Below are 11,856 nucleotides of genomic sequence, written 5' to 3' on the forward strand. Positions count from 1 at the left end.
GTGTGCTTTTGTTAAAGACCTTCAAATATGATTGAAGCCATAATGACTTTTTTCTTTTGTCTTTTTGCAAAACAAACTCACATTCTTGCGACATGACATGCACAGATGAGTCAGGAGCAACTCTGCAGTCCGTCATGACACGCTCTCTGCAAGTTACCGCTGACCTTGTCAACAACCTCGAATCAAACCAGTCAGGAGCACGGCGGTGTCAGAAGTCCCGTCTGACCTGAGAAGATCAAACCATAGGTGGGGTTAATGCCTGCTGGTCCAATCAATCTGCTTTTCATTTTCAACCTGCTGAATCATCTCGGTCTGTTTAAAAGTCTCCGTCAAAGGGGGGAAAAAAAGAGTCAATTTTTGCAAGCAATTTGGACATGTCAATTTTTGAGGATTTACTGTTATTAGGGTGTTTGCTCCGGCGAATCCACCCTGTGAGCTGTCTGGATTAAAGGCACATTTGACATTTCTTCTGGGATGCTGGATAAGGGAACCCTGCAAATATGTTGTCACGCCACTTCTATGAAAAGAAAAAAAAACACACACACACACACAAACACACACATTATAAGAACACAGTATGGCTCCCAATCCTTTCCCTAAGACTCTGAGATGATTTCAAACTATTTCCTCTTTATTTTGGATAAGAATTGTATAGTTTTAAAAGCGATGTCGCTTGTTTTTTATTGGTTTGTTTCAAGTTTGGGCTGACTGGATCAATTAGTCCATATATTCAAACTGCCTCGATTGATTTGACGATTAGCTTGTTAGTGGTTAAATATATTCTCAAACAGTTACAACCTGACACCCACGCAGGCTCTAAATGAGGCATAATGACAGCCTGTGGGCAAAGCTAATACTAATAAAACCCCCTGACAACGCTACAGGAATGTTGCCTCAATTAATGGAACCTACCAGCCTCTCTTCTGTCTGGTGCCAGGGCACATGTGGAACCTCTAAAAAGCCAGTGTTTCTGGTGGAGTGAATTACCCCCTGAAACCAGTCACACCGGGATATCAGGATGCAGCACTGACTGAAGTTAAAAGGCCCAACACATGACCCAATCCCCTAAAAGCATTATTGTCCACACGCAAGCTCGTGGGGATGGCTTTCAAACACAAATACACAGACAGGAACTTGGTTTAGTGGCAGATCAGTGATTGAGTAAACACCGAGTCAGGCTGATGACGGGTTAACGACTCTCGCTTAATTCTCCTGTACAACTGTAACAGTGAAACATTTGGAGCGTGGTAAATAATGATTTTGCGCAGGAAGCTCCTACATTGTGTTGCACAGCAAAAGTTATGCTTAATATTAAATAAGGGTAGAAGTAGAGAACAACGTGAAAGCAAAGGAATGCTAGAGGCCACAGTGGCAGACAGGAGCAATGTGATGTGGAAGACTGGTACAGGGAAGGAGGAAGAAGGATGAGAGGGATCCTCGTGTAATTGCTGAAGCGACATGGGGGCAGATTTAAGACCTCGGGCTTGTATTAAAGTGACCTCAGAGACTCTAGACACAACAGGCCTCTAAACACTTCTGGCTCCACTGTGGAATGAGCTTCCCACACCAATCTACCTGCTTCCCAAACACATTATCCTACTGGTTGCCAAGTTGGCTGACAAGGTCTATGTGTTATATCCTAGGATAGATTATTTCCTAATATACAAATATCTTGCATGGATGCGATAGTAAAGTGTTGTAAGCCTTTGCTTCATGTGGTTTAAAATCATGATTTTAATTTAAATAATGTAGTAGTGAATGAAAAGAGCTGGTGGTACCTTCATTTTAATTTAAAAAAAAAAGATTAAAATACACAACAATGAACTACAATTTCCCTTAATGACTGTCAATAAAATTAGTTTCTTATATGAATGGGCAAGACTGCATCTGATTCACAATTTATGGGAATTAAAGCTGTTTAGCTGTTGGTTTTGACTAGGGGAGCCAAACGAGTTCTTTTTTTAAATTTTATTTTGAAAAATGTCTCTAAAAATGTTACAACATATATGAGAATTCTTTAGACTGTTTAGAGAACATCAAATTCATTATAAAATGTTAAGAGGGCTGTAAAGTTTTCTCAAACTTTGTAACAAAAACAATTTAAACATGCCAAACCTTTGACATTCAGAGAGCATAGAGTATATCAACATCTTGATACTCGTTGTTTGGCCTGACTAGCACACATGCACACAATGATCAATGTGCAAAACAGCCTAACCTCTCTGACCCCCTCTCAGGATGAAATCAGTGATAAGAAGTTTTGCAAAATTGTATCCATTTCTCTCTGACATGCCATGAAGCAGAAGAATAAAGTGACCTGCATCCTAAATAATGCACTTTAGTACAGGATTTCAGCAAATATTCTTAGCTAAAATCTACTACAACTGCTGGCATAATAATGCACACTGCCACTATTATTATCAAGTTACTTCAGTCATTGACAAATCAACATACATGAAAGTAAAAACACTTTACGTGTAGACAAATGTGTTTATGTAGAAATGCTTTGTCTCAGTTATACTTTAATAAAGTGTGTGCTCTTGTTTTGCATACTTCTCTGTACTTATGTGTGTTTTTGCTACTGTGAGGTCCAGCAAAGGCTGACTGATGCCTACCTTAGTCTAACACCATAGTTAACACAGTTACTGTGGCTCCACAATGGGTGGAGTTGCCAGACAACATAACTGGGCCCCGCAGCCCACTGTAATTACTCTTATTGAAACTGTCACTCAACCGGCCGTCACAAACTGGTTGCAGAGAGACCCAGTGCACACATCGAGGAGAAGGTGCTAGGGGTGAGGCCCCAGAGCTGCTGGCCGTGTGGTGCTAAGAGCAGGTATCTGTTACTGCTTAAATAATTCCCTTGACAGTCCCTTTTGTTGTCAGCCATTCTTCCACTTACTAGCTTTCTCATCCCTTCTCTCTCAGCCCAGAGATGTGTTTTGACAAACTGATTGTTCACTGGCATGACGCGATGTAATGAGGGACATATGTTTGCCAGGGAAAAGGGAAGAATATGAACATAACATCAAAGAAAGGAAAATCAGATCTCAGGCAGGACCTAAAACGTGGGGCAAAATATGTCTTTAAAATCTGTTTATGTATCTCAATGAAGATGTTTTCAATTGGAGGAAATGTAGAGCTCCAGTATAAGGGCATGCAGGAGTATGGGTTTGATGGAATAACAAAGTCCACATGAAGTAAAACATGCAGTGTCAAACTACTGCCGCCTTAGAGAGTTTGATTGTTCCTCTTGAACTCACTCAAATGGTTTTCTTCAGTATTACTTCAGCTCAAAAATGTGCTTATTATTAGTCCATGTCAGAGAAAACAAAATGCTCCGTAATCTTCACTCAGAAGTGCACACCATGCACACTCATATGAAACTGGCAAGCCTAAACACATACCCAAACTCTCTGTACTCTGATTTTCAGTTTCATTAATTGAAGTGAGTTACTTTTTCCCACAATGTCAACAGCAGCAATTTTTGGCATACTAAATCATAATGCAAGGAATAGTTCAGCTTCAGATCATAGGAGCTTAATCTTAACAGAACAACAGAAAAGAATGTAGATAACATTTCTTGCGGCACATTTCTCATTTAAAGAAGGAATTTTGAGGCGTCAGAGGGTAGCTTTGCAAGAATTAGAAATTTAATTAAAACCTAGGGCCAGCAAATTATCAGGAAGTTGTTGTTCACCTTTACTGTCAGTCATGATTAGCCCTGCAATCTTGTAATCTTTCCAGGCAGCCTTGGCTAGTGCTTGTAGCTTTCTTAGCTCAGTTTCCTGCAAGACCAAAGGAACAAGAAAATAACCACAGCTGCCCTGACCTGATTCGCTGGCTATATAAAATGGTCTCATTTTGATAGATATACATATAATGATCTTATTGATAGTCTCCTACACCTACAGGCCTGAACCATGTTCCAGCAAAACATGGAAGTTAGCAAACTTTCAGTGGCGTTAGTTGCTATTGCCAGTGCAAGCTAGTGCTACATAGCCTCCTTACTTAAAGTTTAGAAGAAATAGTAGTTAACCACTCAGACTTTTGTACTTGCTAACAGCAATTTAATGTACTACCAACTATGCTAATACTTTTTTGCCCATGGTACATTCCACAGGATTGAGAAGAGCTTACCTGATCCGAGGAGCACCTTTAAGAGACATCCAATGAATCCCTCAAATCAAGCAAAAGTAAGTAAAGTAAGAGAAAAGAAAACTAAAATTTATTGGAAAAAATGTATGAGGGTATCAGTGTTGAGAATTAGGTGCTATCAGCACACCAAACCTGTTTCCAAACTGTTTTCATAAGGAAAACACTGGATTAAAATGCTTAGCCTTGTCATTTAAAACAATGTCTTTCTAGTAGACAGATTTTTGTAGATTTTAAATACATTCAGTTTTGTTGTATGTGTTTTTTTTCTGTACAGAATAACAGGCCAATATTACAGTAAGCCTAAACTACACTGAACTACTAATTTTCTGATAGTAGTTCAAAAATGAATACTCAAACCACCAAAGCTGTCACACTTTTCAGATATTCTTTAGAATAACCTTTTGCTGCACACACAGATCCCATACTTTAACTGTCCATGAGAGGAGTACATCATGGCAATGCTTGTGCCCAAGCGCACAAAGCAACACAATTTAAACTCCCTGTTTAAGTTTGATTTAGCGGTACTCTCAGCTTCCTGGTTCCTAGAAGTTGCTACGGTCTGGAATTAAAGCTTTGTCAGGTGCTAACTTTGTCTCTCTTAGTGTAGCAATGCGACTGTTCCTTTTAGTATTCTGCTCAGAGGGAAAGTGATGGCAAAGGATGCTGCAGGAAACTGATTTTTACAGAGGGACACAACCCTGCTGTGTAATGCAAGAGCTGCGCAAGCGCAAAGCCGCTGTTTATGGATACTTCAATTCATTATATTATCCAAATTAACAATATCTCAGAGTTTTTAAACAAACACACCACGGGACACAATGACATGTTGCATCGTGCATTAATGATTCAGGGCTCGTTCCCTGCCAGTGCTCTTGTACTGCCTACTTATTGCTAAGCAAAGTACTCGCATGCTGCTGAAGGCAGTAAAACAGCTTTGTTACAAAAGCCGGAGGTATTTGTGGGCTTAATTACATTCATTTTACTCTTGGCATTTTGATGGTAGAACATTTAGCTTAGGAATTTTCATTTCCTTTGTACACCATTGTAATGAACACAAACCCATAATTGTTTCTCACCCATAGGCACTAACTGAGCTTTTTAATTTTCCATCGCTCACTCAGTGGCTGTGCCAAGTTTTCTTCAGGTAATGCTGAAACTCTGACTCACAGGGGTGCAGGCTACGTGAGCAAAGCCAGATATGAATGGAGCTAAATATATACTATATTCATAAATGCTTCCTGGGATTTGTTATACAAGCTGATGCTACTTAATGAACCTTTCAAGGCAGGCACAGATTTCCATGTTCTGTTTTTTTGCTTTTTGCAATTAGAATTGGTGTTTAATTATGTCTTCCTAGCAGAATTGTGCTTTGTGCAAGGAAGGCAATCACTCAAAGGTAATTAAAGGCTAAGCACAAATCCTGAAACAGCCACATCCATCACAGCTGAGCTTTAATGATGAAAATACAGTGTGGGTCTCATAATTATTGCTTTACTATTGTCACAAAAAGCAGCACTGAGTAATATCGCACGGAGCGCCTCTTTGGCACGAAAGAGGCCCTTTTACCTCGCTGCTCAGTGCTGAGTCACTACATAACAACTCTGGATGGTTATCCACGACACCATAATCACTGCAGGATTAATATCAGCACTCAGCAATTACCAACAAATGTGTCATTAAAGAAAAAATTACAATTATTTTGGGGCACTAATGTTTTATTAACTTGTGACTGAGTTCAAACAGGTTATCTCAAAGCCTTTTTTTTCCATTAAATGTTAAAATTACTGCACCACAGATCTAAATATGATCCTCTGGGCTTATTGTTTTCAGTTTGCTGCCAAATTTAGATCAGCCAATGAGGCATATTGGTATCCTTTTTTAATGCATTGCACTTTCCAGTGCTTTATATAAACCACTGCATGCTGTTGTGCCAGTTCTCCCCATACTGTCTATCAGTTTAACAGCTTGAGCGTAAGGTTAGTTGTGCATGTTCAGTTCTTTTATTTGATGATTGACAGCAATGAATGTGTTTAGCATGTGAAGGAATCTGACGCTATACTGAATGCACTTGCCAACACCGTGCAGGAAAAAGCTGCATTTCTCAGGGTGAACACTGGGGAGAGCCCGTCTGCTCGCAGCACGCCCGCCTCTCTGTGCTCTCCCTTCTAGGTGCAACAGCAATCACTCTGCTCCACGTTGCGGTTTCATCAGTTTGTTTTGACAAGAGTATTAACTTACAAAATCACACTTTAAAAATGTGGGATCATTTGGAAATAAACACCTGCGGCGTCATGAGACAATTAATGCAACAGTAGCAGGGCAGGAGAAGATTTTGACAGATGTTCAAATCTGTTGCCTCATTATCAACTGTTGCATGTGAAAAGGTAAATAATTTAAAGGAACAAATGAGACACAAGCTCTCCATTAATCTTTTACTTTATTCACAGTCAGTCACTTTTTCTCTGTGTGGATCTTTTTGGACAAAAAACCCCAAAAACGAACCCCCCCCCCCAAAAAAGATCCACGTAGAGGCCACGCAAAGAGAGCAAGACAAACTGTCTGCTGCATAATGAGCATCCCTTTTCTTATTTTACATGTGTGATCACCCAGTTTGGGTGGTCCTGCCATCATGCTCTCTATTTTAGGTGTACAAACATGAGAAATGTTGGAAAATCTAATCAAGATGCAAAGATAATGACTTGCTACATACATAAACACATGCTTTATGCTGCGGACGTTCCCCCAAACAAATTTCAAGTCTACTTAAATCACATGCTCTTTCTGAGGCCCCCCTGTGGGAAACAGCATTGTGATCAAGATTCACAGTGGATATCAAGATGGATTCAGAGTTTGTCTGCTCTTGACGTGCGGAAATGAATGACTTGTCAAAAGCACGCAAAAACCAAAAAGAAAAAAGCAAAGACAGAAGCCCTCAATCAGGACGATGTACACACAGAATGCAAACCTGCACAAAAGTGTGTGTGCGTGTGTGTGTAATGTGTGTGCGTTTGTGTGCATGCAGGCATGGAAACCCTCACGCTGAAATCTGCAACAACTTTTTAGTTTGTGAGTCATCACCATGTGAAGAGTATGACAGATTGTTGAGAGACAGGGTGGTGCAAATAAAACACTAATGACAATATAATGGCTCATTAGCTTATGATGTGGGTAGTATTGTGTGCATGCATGTGAGTATGTGAGTGTGTGTGTGAGAGAGACAGAGACGGAAAGAAAGAGAGAGAGGAAGAAATGCCTGTAGTGTGAGTACGTTCCCAGGCTAACCTGACTAGGTGAGACTTTCTGGCACCAGCCTCTCAATGCAGCCCTGGGGGGGAACTGTACAGTGCTGCAGCCTGCAAACTGCGGTATGCACGCACACACACACAGTCAAGAAAAGGCAGCAGCTGTTCAGGTTGCGCTTTCTTTCTTTCATTTTATCATGTCTGTTTCACCGCAGCACCAGGCTGTAAAACCAAATACTGTATTTACATGCTGCAAATAAACGTTTCACATACTGCAAATAATGTACTACAGACATATAATACTTTTTAAGAACCTGGAGAGCTGCATCCTTATATTATGTTTATCCCCAATACCACAGTGTGATACACTCTGGTTAAAATGTAGCCTCCCGCTTGCCATAGTGATGGGTGAGTTTCGGGGTCAGGCCTCTTCATGTGTTTGACATTATTAGCAGAGCTACCATGTAATCCAGACCCAATCCTCAGGGCAATGAGACTTTATTGGGGGTAAAGGGTGATGGTTATGGAAGCTATTAGACAATAATGGAATAAACTCGCCCCCTTTAACTTATTTGGTCCCTGGAGGATTGTCTTTTTTTTTTTTTCCACTGAAGTCCTTTATCGCTCAGTATTTAGACAAAATTGATGACATACCGTAAAGAGTTTGGGGAGCTCTTATTTTAAAGCTAATCTCTGAGTCGGATAATCCTTGTTTGGAGTTATGATGCAAAGTTTGGTAATCTCAGAAAGTGCTTTCCCAGGGTGAGGGCAGGGGTGAAGGGAGCAGATATGATCAGTAACCAAACTAAGAGGATGTTGTACTTTAACTTTTTATTTTTCACTGCTGGTAGAAATGATTACTTGCGTTGTATAATTATATTTGCTGCATGTTTGTGTTTGAATTCAGGGGGAAAGTGGCGTGTGAGTCACTGCAAAGAGAAGACAGTGGATGTGTTTCTCAGTCAACCATCACTGTTGTAAATGCTTCTTTAGAGGGACGAAAACGCAACGCATTCCTGCTGAGCGCAGAGTCACATCACAAGTACTTGGTTATGATGAGTCCTCTGTCTCACTGTATAGCCGTGTTATTATCCGTCATTAGTGTCTATTACGCACAAAGTTGTTGCACTGATCATTGTCTTTGAAGAAACCATAATTACAGGGGAAGCTGCCAAAAAAAGTTTAAAGATGTCTGAGACAATATGAGGTGATTAAGACAAATTATCTCAAGGTTGCATCCTATTACTCATTTCCTACATTTATGAGTTACAAAAAAATGCAAAAGTCTTAGGTTGCATTGTGCCCGTGTGTTTGTCACCAGTCATTCATGGAAAAAAACTGGCGAGTAGAAGCATAACCTGTTTGGGTCCCGGAGAGCCGGTGGTGGGCCGTTTGTGAGAATGTGACGCGGAGGCTAAGCTTCCTGGAACGTGTTTTTCTTTCTCCATGTTTGGACACACAGCAGACAAGTGGAGGTTAGCACAACACTGCGCTACGAGCAAAAAGACTTATTCGACAAGTAATTAGGAGCAGGGTCAAGTTGAGAGAACTAAGCCCTGTAATTCCCCTTCAGTGCCACGGGTGAGGTCACTCACTGGAGATCCTTTACCTCCTGAGAAGTTCCTCATACAGCCTTAGAAAAGAAAGACAGTTGGAGAAGAAGGATTCAAGGACATGGATCAGCGGAGAACAGACAGAGAACAGATATTACATAACATCATTAAAAAAAATAAAAAACCTGTAAATGCCAAAAAATATTTAACAGTGGCTGTAACACGCTGTGTCGGTCTGATGCATTTTTTCCTTTACTTTGAAATCTCCTTTTGTATTGTTTTCGAAAGGAATTCACAGATGGGTGATCCAGAAGAACTTTAATGCACTTTGGCACTGATTGTGCAAGTTTCTTGAGCTTTACTGGAGTGCTGGAACATCCAAAAGATACTCTTCTTTGTTTTGATGATGGTGGTGGAGAGCACTGTCTAACACGATCAAGTCTCCCTTAGCATGTGTTCAGTTGGGCTGAAGGCTGATGAGCACGAGGGCTATAGCATATCATCTTCATGCTCGGGAAGACAACGCTCCCACCAGGAGAGAAATGTTTCATCGCAGGATAAATGTACATCGCAGTTTTACACATGCAGTAATTTTTTTTAAGGAGACAAATAGATTGAAACCACGCCTGCAAAATTCCAGACACAGTATTACACAATTTCCCACTGTAGGGGTCACGGGTTCGGGATTTTTCCCTTCAATTTGTCACCCATGTAAATGACACACAACAATTAATAAAAGCTTAATATGATTAATGTCAGAGCTGTTTTTGCAAGTAGTTTTAATGTAAATGTCAAAAAGACACTCATGATGTGATCGTATTTGTTTTAGTCTGAGGTCAAAAAATTAAATATTGCATTGTAGTTTTTTCAAACACACACACACGTGCAAGTACATTTGAGGCAACTGGTCGTTACTTGCACGTCTTGCACAACAGCGTTTCCAGTTTATGCCACTTTTAAAAACACTTTTTAAACATTACTACATATCAGTGTCATGCAAATAAATATTAGATTTACTCCAGTGTATGTGGCAGTCATGATTAGTCAATTTGAAGACTTGGCTCTTATGTACAAAATTGGGTAAAATGTATAAAAATATACATGCTCTCAAAATTCTGTGAGCAAAACCCTGACAGAAATAAAATGCTGCACAAAAATAACAGCACCATACGTATGTAAAATATCTGATAATAGTACATTCTACTATATGATAATAACGTGTCTGTATTTTTCTTAAGTAAAGCTGTAAATTTGTATTGTCACATTATGGTTCTTTTACTGTAAACAATAACCAAGACGGGGATACAACGACAAAGCCTTAACTGATAAAACATTTCTAATCTCTTTCTTTCGTCGACTGCAGTGTGTGAAAGACACACAGTCATCTCATTGCTTGCACTTCTGTTTAAAGGTGCACTTTAAATTGCCTGGTGATGAAAAATCCTATTTACATTTTTGGGTAAGCGCTCCTTTTGATGGTGGCACTGCAGAATGCACAGTCTGTCTTTAAGCCCAATGTGTCCGTGTGAGCCTTGGCAAGAAAACACCCAAGATGTTTTCATAGCCACAGTGAGCCTGTGCTATTAACTTTCAGTCCACTTTTCATGTGGTGGAATCCTTAGGCGCACCTCAAAACCCGCAACACGTTCGTAAATCAGTCGCTCAGCACAGATGGAGCAATAATTATTCTGTTTTGAAGCGGTATGAAAAAACAAAATACTGCAAAATAAAAAAAAAAAAAACTTTCTCCTAGCCGACTTTCAATTTAAATAAGTTGCACTGTGATGCTGCCTCTTTTATTTCTTCCTCTCTCCGCCTTCTCTTCTCTAAATATTGTTTTGTTGAATGCTGCATTTAAGTATCATTTTCAGACCAACTTTAATCTTCGGAGTTATTTTGCTAACTCTTATGGCTGCGTTTCAAAAGCCTTTTTGCCTGTTTAGACAAATCTTTTGAGGGCTGCTTCATGCACTCAATGGAAAATTAAATAATATCATTTAAGAATGATGTGACAGTCATTTTAAGTTATTACTGTTTATGTCTAAAATCAATGCTAGAAGATTTTTACAGTGTGAAGAGAATATGGAAGTCAGTATGTTATGTATGTTATGTGTGTGTTGTGAAGGAATGAATGGGAAATCAGGGCTACATGTTAGCGAGCACTGGCCTCCGTATTTGGACATGTCTGCATGTTGTTTGGTGTCTTCACTTCGCTGTGGTGGCACAAGATGTTACGGAAGGCCGGATCAGCCATCTCGCCGCGGATTAGAGCGGACTCGGAGGCTCTGCGAGGACATGGGGCCTTCATTAGAAAAATGAGAAATGGCCCTCTTTCTCATAAAGAGCCATTAGCGTTTATTGATGATACTAATGTGTGTGTTTAAAGTAAATTAGAAGGGGAGAAGCTGTGCTTTAGGGGAGCCGGTGATGAAAGGCTTGCATTAATGTACATGGTGGATGGACTCCTGTTTTTCATTTGAAGCGACCGCTTCCCCTCGGCTCAATGCAGCAAACCGCAAACACACACAAGCACACATACAGTATACCTGCTCAGATATGTGCTGTGCATGCTGACACACTCTCTCTCTCTCTCACATGCACACACAAACACACACCACTCCTCCCTCACAGCAGCCTACACATGTAAGTCATATACTAACCAGAGTAGGCCTGGCGCCTGGGGAGAGCAGCCTGGAATTGCCCCTAAGAAACCAAATCCACTTTATCAAACTGCCAGATGTCACTACCAATCCTCTTCCACTGGACGCTGCTTTCACCAGGCAGGAGCACGGAGACGTGACGCCTGCTGGAGCCGGTGTGGTGACAAGGACACAGACCTAAAGGAAGGGCGTAGTCGTTACCTGTAACCTTTGTATCAGTACACTTTCCAAAGTTATTAACAC

At 40.4% G+C, this 11,856-nt stretch overlaps 1 long non-coding RNA gene across 1 annotated transcript; it reads right to left on the minus strand.

Annotated features, from left to right (window-relative positions):
• On the minus strand, window positions 1-3,760 carry LOC120440206. Its single transcript, XR_005613070.1, has 3 exons — window positions 3,701-3,760; window positions 397-517; window positions 1-226 (listed from the first exon to the last, which is right to left on the minus strand). It is a non-coding gene; the product is annotated as an uncharacterized LOC120440206 (long non-coding RNA).
• Between the last annotated feature and the right edge of the window lie 8,096 nt (window positions 3,761-11,856).

The sequence above is a fragment of the Oreochromis aureus genome, linkage group 5, assembly GCF_013358895.1.
Source record: "Oreochromis aureus strain Israel breed Guangdong linkage group 5, ZZ_aureus, whole genome shotgun sequence".
Taxonomy (NCBI): domain Eukaryota; kingdom Metazoa; phylum Chordata; class Actinopteri; order Cichliformes; family Cichlidae; genus Oreochromis; species Oreochromis aureus.